Consider the following 9,782-nt stretch of genomic DNA (forward strand, 5'->3'; position numbering starts at 1 on the left):
GTTTTACTGTGTTGTTTCAGCTGGACAAACATTTAACCCCTCAATCCTTTTATCACAGCACAACAAAAGAGCCAAGGAGGAAATGCACAGCTTGCAGGCTTACCCCAGACGTAAAAACAACTCTGGATCTAATGCGCAATGTGTGTTTAAATGCTTGATTGTTTTTATTGATTGTAACAAACAGACATATGGCTCTACGCACAGATTTGTTTCAATCCCTTATTCCTTACTGGTAATCTCAAAGGAACAAAAAATATAAATAGCAAATACTGTTTCCCATATTTTTTTTTTTTACTCTAGTTTCCTATTTAGCAGAGAATTGTTTTGTCATAGAACATTGTGGGAAATGATGAACTAATGATGAATCAAATTTCCTGTCTGTGATCTAGTACAGTGAAACAGACCTAGGAAACTCCTGATCTACGTGAGATAGCTTTGGCTGGCATGCTGGATAAGATGGTGTGGTTAGCAGGGATAACAAGCTGCCAAGTCCAAGGTAATAATAGCTAAAGAACCAGAGCTCCATCTGTCACAGTATCTGTCAGGCTGGGCAAACTCCGACCCTGTGGGCTGACCTCAAGACAGGGCAAGGCAGTGTGGGGCAAAAGAGGAAGTAAGAATGTGGCTGGGATGACAATGATTATGACAATGGAATCCCTATTTTTATGGCATGACAATGCAAAGTTGTCTCAATCCGGAAAGAATCGTAAATAAGTAAAAGGCCAAAACAAATTTCACAATTCCCCTAATGCGATTGTAATTTTTTCCACTATTACACGGCAAAAACACTTCTTAAAATACTGCTCTTCTGCAAATTCTGTGAAGAAATAGTCTCTAGCAGAGGACTATTTTTGTAGCACAACTCTGATTTTTCATTTGGAAATTATTTTTATTCACTCATAGGTACAGCATCTATGCTTTCTATGTTTTTCTTTAACCGTTTGCTGGTTGTTTTGTTGTTCTGCACTTTACATACAAAATATCTGTGGGTGAATTTTCTTCATTCTCTCAAAAGGGTGAGAAACTGGTCACCATGAGTTCACAGCATGATCTTGAATAACACTGGTCAATCTGCCCCACTGCCCTCCATACCAAAAAACACTGGACATTTCATCGGGACGCGTTAGCAGCGATTAGCCTACACTTTTTATTTATAACTAGCTTCCTGAGACTGATGAGGGATTGTGGGATTGGAAATAGCTCCGTCCAATAGGCAGGGTCCAGTAAACCTGCAATGTGGCAAGCCCATTATAGCTCCGACTGCGTCACTGGCGGCCTTTGTCTACTTTAGTCCTATTAAAGCATTTAAGTGTGAACGTCAGCGTCCCTGCTGGAGAGCCACTCTGCTCTGCTCTCCAGGGCTGGGGCTCGACTGTCTGTCACCTCCCTCATATCAAACACAAGCTCAGTGTGTGTGTAAGTGTGTGTGTGTGTGTGTGTGTGTGTGTGTGTATATCTGTGTGTGTTTTGACATCAGAGCGCAGGGGTGGGTTGGGGGTATATTAGAGATGAGGGAACAAGTGGGCCAGACCAATGAAGCGCCTACAGCACTTTCCAAATTTAAATGAAAGGCCATTATAGCCTATTTCAAAGAGCAGGGGATGTCAAAAGAGAAAGGGCAGTATATACAAACATACGCGAGCGCCCATGTGCACATACACACCAGCTCATACACACTGTTATGTTGTTTTCTCCACAAAAGTCATGTTACGTTCTCTTGGAACTAGAAATAATTAAGAGATATCCAGCCATGGGTCTTCAGGTCTTTCCTTTCTATTCAAGGAGACTGTGGTCATAACCTGGGGACTGTTTTTCTTCTTCTACCAAATAAGCCTACTCACATTACCACAATTACTGTGCTAGTTCCAAAACAACTCCCTAGTTCTTGTGGCTTAATCACCATAGCGCTTCTGCCTTCTGACACACTGTGCATGATGAAACTCAGCAGGGAGGCAGACTTGAGAATGAAGGGAGCTGATCTTAACTGTTGCAACAGATATGAGAGGAGGACAAATACCGCTTTTTATAACTAATTTGATCCGACTAGAAAATGTTTTGTTCCTCTTAATAGAGGATGATCCATGTGTGGGTGGGAATGAGTCAACCATGTTTTTTGTTCCTTGTTCTATGTACTTCAAAGCCCCTTTATATCTCAATGGGCTTTTGTCTAATGTCAAATAAATTGATTACGAGGAGTGTACCTCCCAGCCCTCTTACATCACCTTGATCGATACACATTTTTAGTGGTATCAGCAAAACAGAAATTAAATGCATCTGTCTGTCTGATTGTTTTTCTGCGAACCAGATTGCTTTAATTCCCGTCTGTCTGCCTGAGTGGCTGCAGGTCTACCTTAGACAGAGTTTCATCATGCCACCCTGGGAGGACTGTGGCGGAAGTGATCATTGTCAACTGCTGATTTCTCCAGTCAGAAGGCATGTTCCTCCCAAGAGAGGGGCTGCATGGTAACAGACAGTTAGTTCTGACGTAACTGTACCACCCCCTCCCCTGGAGCTTCTCCTCTCTAGTGGCCACCTCATGGCTCTGAGGGGAGCCCTGGCGCAGGAGGGAAATTACCTCTCCACACCAATTATCTCAATGCTTGCCATCTTACATCAGCCCCTGATGACTCACCAATGTTAACCGTGGAAGAGCTCCCAGTTCGATTTGACGACTGGAGCCATGGCACATTGCTGCTCCGATCTCTGCTGCCGGAGTACAGTTTCAGCAGTATGCTACCTGCTGAACACTATAGGCAAAGCTTTTGTCACTTAAAACAGTCCATTTTCCCTTTACCTTGCGGTCAGTCTCATAAAAGCACAAAGGCACTACAACTGTTGATTTGATGGTTAAATCCAATTAACTTGTACATCTGGACGTGTTATGGGACTGAGTTTCCCTCACTAATGATTTGGGGCGCTCTTGCTTTTATTGGGTTACCCTGTCTGGCGTCCTGTGGTATTTCCTGTTGGACTTTCAGGGTGATACTGAATGCACTTAACAGGCTGGATCAAATAACATACAAAAGCTTTTAAAGGAAGTAATGTTTGGTTCTTAAATTGAAAACGATGTTTGGTGATGCAGCTAATAATAATACATTCAGATGGAGCTGGCAGAGGCGAACCAAGCCTCAACAGTCTGTTGTGACAAAAAGAAAACATGAATATAGGCATGAGAGAGCGACTGATTGAAAGAGACAGATGAATGAATGTATATCCTCTAAAGGATGAAACCTTTCATTCATTTACTGTGGAACCTGAGATGTGAGGGACAGGCTGAACTGCAGTAGAGTTCCAAAAAAACAAGAGCACAATTTCAAAGCATCCACTTATTGTGTACCGACCTTGAGGTCAGTTTACTTTCTATCTTTGAATAGGTCCCTGATGCCGTGCCTTCATCTGCTGCCATAGGCTTTCTAAATATAGAAGTGGAGCACAAAGGCACACTGGAAACAGAGGGCAGCTCTCAGTATTCTAACTGATCAATGTGCTCATCTCTGCTGGAAACCATTGATCCGCTGTTTCTATCAAATTGAACATGTTGTTGTTGTACAACTTCCACCCTACATTCAATCATCAGGAGTCCACTTTATGATCCACTTTGCCTCTTTACCCAGCACCTTCTCTCAAAACAACAAAGACCATCGATCCGCCAATCTATATGATATTGTAACACTGATATGTTTAGCATTGATTAGGACCTTTGCGAGATCATTCTTAAAGTCAGCTGGCATTTCGAGCCACGAACAACAAAAATGGAGCAGGAGTTTGGAGCTTGCTGCCTGAAACAGCACTGTGCAGACTCTGTGTCAGTGATAACTCAGACAGTGATAACTTGCATCAGTCAAGGTGAGAAAATGCTCATAGAAGTCAAATGCCTTCATCTGTATGATGCAAATCCACCGGCCAAAACTGACACATGTGACTTTGATGGAATTCTGCCAAGCTCTGCTGACCTTAGACAATCCCTGAGGGATTAATAGAAACAAAGGTCTCTTTTCAGAGGCATCCTTCCAATCCACTTCATGCTAGTCTAACCCATTTATGAGTGGATAATCATAACAACATCCCTCTCAAGTGCCTTTGAGCTATTATCTTAATTTGCTAACAAAAATCTATTTTTGTCATCTCCACAGCTTTTGTGAAAATACATGTTATCAGTGATTGTCGTTTTTCCTGTATGGCATAACACTGACATTTTTCATTTATCTTTCCCATATTGAAAAGATAAATGAGAAACTGTTGGAATGCGCTGAAGATACTTACAGTGGTACAACCTTCCATAACAATATGAAAAAGATAACATATAACATATCCAAATATCTGGATATGACCATTGCCTGACTGCTAATCTAGTTATTTTTCAATGACCTTTGTAACTGCAAATTCCATTCATGGATTTAAAAGGTCCACTTGAAAATTGTAGTCGGAAATCAACTTTACTATGGGAAGGGCGGACTGACGCTTATTGTCCAGGCAACTTCCACCTACGCCACCACTTCTTTTCTTGACCACAGTGCAGTAAGTCTACCTTCCTCCTGTGGTGTCTCAAAGGTCTCGGACACAACAATACCATTGAAAAATAGCTCTTCCTCTGATTATTAATGCAGGGCTATGTGTACTGGGGAATATTATATTGTGCACCCACCACAATGTTAATGTCTAGGCAGCCTCATATGCATAAACCTGGAGGGGTTTCTGATGTATTTTTAAACGCCTTGCCAAGGTGACCTTGAGTTTCTGGATTTTATTATAATATCATATTCCTATATCATATCACTCTACCATAGTTACAAATTCACCCGGGCAAGCTATCATATTTCCATGCCATGTAAGTTACTGGCTTATATAAACTCCTAGGTAAAGCTGCAAAGATAGTGGTCTATTTTTGCAACTCCTATGAGAGTGTCTGACCATCTATTTCAAACAGCTCCCTATTTCCTTTCTCTCCTGAGAGGCCAAGGAATAGTTCAGAGGTCATCCCACTTGTTTGGTAGAAAAACAATGGCAGCGCTACAAAACATTTGCTTCCATTGCTGATGAGTCCCTTGTGTGGTGTATTCTCTCAGTCTCCTGCCCTATTTCCACTGGATATGCGTCTTTCTTCCTCTTTCTCGCTGCTGCTGGGGCGTAAGTTTTAGGTTTGTTATATCATTTCATTGTGACTAAAGTTTTTTTTATTGTATCATATTTACATAAGGATGTTCTATTGTGGTCTGTGTAGTGGAATGGACAGCTATAATAAATATATTTTGAGTTTTCTCTCTCTATCTCTACATTTAATTCTGCTCTGTGCAATTTTCTCACTGTGATTGTTGATTGGGAAGCTTACAAGCAACTAAGCCAGCAGAACTTGTAATTGTAGGACACCTTCCAAGTGGGGTAAAAGCCCTGCAGATCCCTCTGCAACAGCACACCCTGCAGGTGGATTAAAAACAGCCGGAAAAAATGTCAGTGCATTAAACTGCTAGAAATATTACACCCCTTTAGCAAACTCCTCAAACTAGGAAGAGAAATATCCTAACAACCAAAAAAATATATAATAGCACAGAAGCATAGATGCTGTGAAAACACAAATCAGGATACATATTCTGATTTTGTGCAAACACTCATGCAAGTTAATATACATGCAAAGACACACACACAGACACAACATCCACATGCACACACATATAGACACGTGTGCACACATTCACATATGTAACAACACCACCATGCTGTGCTTGGGAGTGGCTGCGGTGTTCCTGACCTCTTCCTTTCATCTGGGATCCCGTAACCAAACTGACTTTTCAACCCAGCCCCTTCAATAACACAGGGCCTAACAAGCTTTGGCCTCATTTTTCTGCATCATGCAAAAATTAGCAGCACAAAAACCATCACAGCTATGTGATGTTCCTCAGTGCTGTCAGTGAAACAGTGTTCTGCTCTGCTGCTGCTGAAAGCGACAGACAAGCCTGTTGTACCAAAACAAAACAACAGGAAAAAAAAAAAAGAATTAACCAACTTCAGAACTTGGATGTTTCCCTTTGAACCCCAGAGCTCCTACCTTTAATATTCCCAAAATAGATCTGAGAAATGAGAGAGCAAGCAAGACATCAAAAGGGTCTTTATTCTGTTTTTGGTCTGCTTGCTGATAATAACTGTTGTTGAAAGGTGATATATGCTTGTTGTTTGCACAAATCTTTATGTGTGCTCTATTGAAGCTTCATTTGTGCTTTCAAATACCTTTAAAGGTCATGAATATAAAGCAAAATCTTCTGTTTTCCAGCATAATTGTCATTTTCCTCTGGTTAAATTAGAACATAATGCATCGAGCCCATTCAGTATTCCTGAACCCTTTGGACAGCTTTGCTGAGATAATGCCATTCAAATAAATAAAGCTACAAGGGAGAATTTAGAGAATATTTTAAGGTTGTCACCTCAAAGGGGGCATGGTTTTGTTTTGGAAACAGATGGGCTAGTAACCCTTTCACACCTATCTGGAGACAAAGGCCTTTACAAGGGCTCTGCTGTTAGATATGCAGCCAGTGTGTCCAATTCCTGTGTAATTCTTGGACCCGTTTGTTCTGCACATTTCACGCCAAGTAGGAAGGGGGGGTGCAGCCTTGCCCTCCCGCAGTCTCATAACTCACAGGATGGGCCAGCAGAGGTGGCAGGTACCAACAGATGAAAGGCCACAACAAAGAGATGTTTAACATGGAACGTGGCAGTCCAGGCCCCGGAGGATGACGGGACGGCACAGAGTGACAACTAATGGGTCTGTGAAGTCTGAGCTCTGTCTGTTTTCGCCATCAGGGAAAAAAGGCCCCACCCTGTGACAGTTGGGTGACAACCTGCCCAAAAGGCTGGGCATACCAAGAACGCTGGAGTGCATCTCATTTATCAACTTCAGCTTTTTCACCATGCAGATTTGACAGACCAGGATCAAGCTGGGGCAAGGGCACTCTGCATGGCACCTGCCAATGGGCTCACTGACAGACAGATAAGCAGATGAATGACTAGATAGGAACAGCAATAATACACGCATACTTCAACTAAAAATAGCCTGTGAAAAATAGCAGACATAAAAAAAAAAGAATGAGTTGACATTGACTACTCTTCAGGCTTCACTAAAACTAAAGACTAAAGCTAGAAATAAATAAACAAGATAAAACATTTTCCATATACCACTGGCTTTTATGGAATAGACATAAAGGGCAGTGAACTGACAAAAACTATAGCATATTAATCTATCTTAAATACTCAAGACAGTAGACTTAACTCTCCCCATTTTTCACCCACACAGGAGGCCTCTCAAAGGCATGAATGATTCATCTCTTCAACTCCACTTGGACAGGAAGTGAAAACAAATGGAAGCAGGTCCCCCAGAGGGCCCAGGGGTCTACAGCAGGGCTGGATTAACAAGGCTGAGAACACCAGGCTAAACCCACCAAGTTCTCAATGTCTCAGCTGCAACGAGAGCCAGAAGCCCCCTCTGGGCCACCGCTCTCCCAGCACTATCTATAGGGAGGGAGGGTGAAATATTCCTCAGACATCCAGCGCTATACCTACTCCTTTATTCACCAACTGCCCCAAAGGGGCTTAGCTCTGCACTGTGAGAACCACTCTGACTTTTTCACCCCACAGTAGAGCTGGATGTTTTGTAAAATGGTAGAATTGAAAATGAGCTATGATTAGAATATGATTTCAAGAGATGTTTTATTCTGTTGCTTTAAAAATGTATTTAAATCTTCACTTACCAAAAGAAATAATGAATGAAAAGCTAGAATATATATGTCCACACATGAGGAAGTGTGTACTTTTTGGTATGCACTGTCACTGCAATGAATAGAGATGTCCTGTTAATGAATTAGAACAGGAAAATATAAAACAGAAACAACTACAAAATAAAGGAGTGTGCATGAGGAATAACTTTAATAAGTAACAGAATAGTTCTGTGGCACCCGGGGTACATTCACATTGTCTGCAAAATGTCTGCTGTACAGCCACACTCTTGCTTTCACTGCAGCAACAGCCAAGAACAGCAGAATAAATGAAGGTGTGAACATGACTCTCCAGCTCTTTTTTATGACAACACACTGCGATAAAGCCCAGGACCGGGCTCCACATGCTCCTGTTTAACCTCAAAAACACATACAGCACACGCAGAGGAGCTCAATTAACAAGAGAACAGAACAGCCAAATACTGAATAAAGGCTCTTCTCTCTTCCCCCAACACATAATATACACTGAAACAACACAAATGAAAAATAATGAAGACCCCTTACTGTCTGCTAACAGGTCTGGAGTATGTTTGAATTATAATAATGACTAATTCCTCACATCATCAGTGAATATGCTGTGTGAATGCCAAATCAACAAGGCTCTCAGCTCCCAAACACTCCAGGTTTGCTCTCTGCAGATTTACACAGTGCTTCTACAGTACCAGCCTGTCACATAATGTGTATGACTACCATGTGTGCACACTATATTGTATCAATATGGATCTTACTTGTAATTCTAGCCTGACATTTGAACTTCCAGCACAGAACATATGAAGAGAACAAAACACTGAACCACTGCAGAAAAGAGACTGGCACCTTCATGTGGGCATCAACAACCCCCCACCTTCACCACCACCACCTTCCCTCTCCTCCTGCCTGCTCAAAAACTCACTGACCCAATCCTATTTTTTCCATTCTAAGAGAAATGTCAAGTCCAGACCTAGAACACATCTCTCTTGAAGAGAACAAGGCTGCCAAATATAGCCTGCTAGCCTCTATGCCTCCTGACATAGATCAGGCTCCACAAGGCTGTACAGTGGTTAATTTTGGCCTCCTGCCATGTAGTCACTTACTATTAAACATCATAACTAAAGAAAGAAATGTATAACCAAACAGTGCAGTGTACACTGTTGCCTGGTAACCTAATGCCTTGCTGAGGATTCATCTCAATGTGGAGTACAAAACACTAATAGCCATAGCCAACAATAGATCATAGACAGCACAATTAAATAGTTCAATAGTGTCATTAGACCATTCCCAACATGAAGTTAAGGAACACATCTCATGAAATTCATATTTAAGGAAGAATTAAACACTTGTCAATGCACAATTAAAAGAAAAGATTTTTTTTTAAAAAATGATTTGGTGCTCCTGTAAATGGAACCATTGGTAAAATTATATAAATGATTATTCGTCTGGCATTCCAAAACTGAAATGACAGATAGAAAGCCAGCTCATTTCCAAGTGTGAAATCCAGCTCAAGAATACATTATGCTGATTGGCACCAGGCACTTATCTAAATTGCAGAATAACACGAATTGCCCCTACCTCAGAAATATGTGGCTCATGACTGAGGAATTACAAGAGCAGTTGTTCTCTCATGGTATCAGACTAGCTACGGAAAACTCAGTAACTTCACGTCTTCCAAAGTTGTAACCGTCATGGGTCAGGAATACTTGGATTACTGGTCAAAACACATTATAATTTGTTACGTGTGCATCATAGGCACATTAGTATTTCATCACAGTATCATCAGAAAATGTCATAGGTATTTACGATTAGAATGTATATTTAGTTTGTCTATATATTTGATCATCTGTATTGTGAGCTGTGCAGTTCTCATTATTATGTCACAGTGGCTTGTCAGGAACTGATCAACTCACCATATTATCTAAAGCAAAGTGACATCAGGATGCAGAACATAATGTATTCACAATGCATATATTATGTATTACGACATCTTCTGATGCTGCTATGATGTATGTGCCTGTGACACACACATAATAACACAAAATGTACTAA

Source organism: Myripristis murdjan, chromosome 16 (assembly GCF_902150065.1).
Source record: "Myripristis murdjan chromosome 16, fMyrMur1.1, whole genome shotgun sequence".
In the NCBI taxonomy this organism is placed as follows: domain Eukaryota; kingdom Metazoa; phylum Chordata; class Actinopteri; order Holocentriformes; family Holocentridae; genus Myripristis; species Myripristis murdjan.